The sequence below is a fragment of the Somniosus microcephalus genome, unplaced genomic scaffold (genome assembly GCF_052327205.1).
Source record: "Somniosus microcephalus isolate GS21.2 unplaced genomic scaffold, FLI_Smic_1.0 unresolved_chr5, whole genome shotgun sequence".
In the NCBI taxonomy this organism is placed as follows: Eukaryota; Metazoa; Chordata; class Chondrichthyes; order Squaliformes; family Somniosidae; genus Somniosus; species Somniosus microcephalus.
Window position 1 is genome coordinate 40,056,124 of NW_028225183.1, and position 1,881 is coordinate 40,058,004.

Sequence of the window (1,881 nt, forward strand, 5' to 3'; positions counted from 1 at the left end):
AAATAACCTTCAACGTAATACCGGCCGTCGTTGAACATGTCTGAGGGAGCTGAATAGAAACGGGACTTGCTGACAGTATAAATATGGAAGGGGTTTTAATTCTTGCCGGCATTCCAGTTTTGAGATTGTGGTGAACGCAGAATCTGACTGGATGCGTAAAGAAGCCAATCGCAGAGAACAAAGGAAATTGACAACGTTGCCAATAAACCAATCACAATCCTTGCCTGCATCCATCCCTCATTAGCAAAGCTCTGTGGGACGGACTGTGGGGCTGCTCGGAGCAGCGTTTACTTCAATTGTTTCCTGATACTGACTGAGACGATGGTTGACGATAAGAAATCCGCTGCCAAGAAGGGCGCCAAGAAAATCCAGAAGAAAGCGCCTCCTAAGGGTGGCAAGAGGCGCAGAAAGTCGAGGAAGGAGAGTTACTCCATCTACATCTACAAAGTGATGAAGCAGGTTCACCCCGACACCGGCATCGCCTCAAAGGCCGTGAGCATCATGAACTCGTTTGTGAACGATATTTTCGAGCACATCGCGGGTGAGGCTTCCCGCCTGGCCCATTACAACAAGCGGCACACCATCAGCTCCCGGGAGATCCAGACCGTCGTGCGCCTGCTGCTGCCCGGGGAGCTGGCCAAGCACGCCGTGTCGGAAGGGACAAAGGCGGTGACCAAATACACCAGCTCCAAGTAAAACTCCACGCTGTCCTGAAAGAAGAAACTCCAAACACAACTTAAAAGAGCAACCCACAATCTCTCTGAAAGAGCTAAAACTCATCTCCCTTTAGGCTCAATTTACTGTAATTATTTCCTTAAGGAATGTGTTTGAGAACGTTTGATGTTCCAGCTGTAGATTTAGTTTTGAATCTTCAGATAAGCAGTTTCACTGGCCGGATCGACCTTAGTGTCGCTGTTGTATTTCCCGTCCCGTAAACTACAAACACGGTCCCTGATCGCTCTTTCCCTTTGATCTCAGATCCGTTCACTTGCAGCGCCTTCCGACGAATTAAAAGCTTGTTTTCGAGATGAGAATCGGATTTCATTCACCTCAATCTCTGTAAAAACATTTTCATTTTTTTTCAATGCCAGTTGTGGTCAATCATTTTATTAACCCGAGACTTCCTGCAGTGTAACAACCCAGAATGGGGTTTCGTAGAGACCAGAACGGGGTCAGTTTGAACACTCTGTCCCTCTTCTCTTCTCACAGCAGGGCTCCTAGTTCTGGTTTCACTCCCGCAGCAGCGCCTGTGCAAAGGATCGATCGATAATCTGTGAATCCTCACTTTTACAAAATTTGAGCTGGAATGTGTCCCGTTACAGAATCAATGGGGAATTAATCCCGCCCGTGAAAGTGCGATATTCAACCCGAAATTAATCCTGATTGTAACAGCCTGGAATTTGCAAGGGAGAGATGACATAAGATAAAATGAATTTTTAAAAACATGGTGAAAACTTTGGCTAATGGTATATTTATTAACTTAATTCGCTCGTTTAGGAAAATAATTGGCGGACTTTTCGAATTTTAAAAATGGTTGGCGGTCTGACTGTTGGGGACAGTTATTTCCACACACTTATCATTGGTGGGAAAACCAGACTGTGATTGGTCACCGGAAAACACCAATGAAATTCATCACAGAGAGACCAATCACAAGTACGCTCTCTGCATTCCTCCAGAAGGTATAAGAAGGGCCGATGTGGGCGGAGACTTTCATTCTTTCTCTGAACGTGTTGATTGTGAAAATGTCTGGCAGAGGTAAAACCGGCGGTAAAGCTCGGGCCAAGGCTAAGTCTCGATCATCCCGGGCCGGACTGCAGTTCCCTGTGGGCCGGGTTCACAGGCTCCTCCGAAAGGGCAACTACGCTGAGCGTGTGGGTGCCG

The 1,881-nt window shown here is 47.0% G+C and overlaps 1 pseudogene; it reads left to right on the forward strand.

Annotated features, from left to right (window-relative positions):
• Positions 1 to 254: 254 nt before the first annotated feature.
• LOC147087966 (histone H2B pseudogene) lies at positions 255 to 696 on the forward strand (annotated as a pseudogene).
• The last annotated feature ends 1,185 nt before the right edge of the window (positions 697 to 1,881 follow it).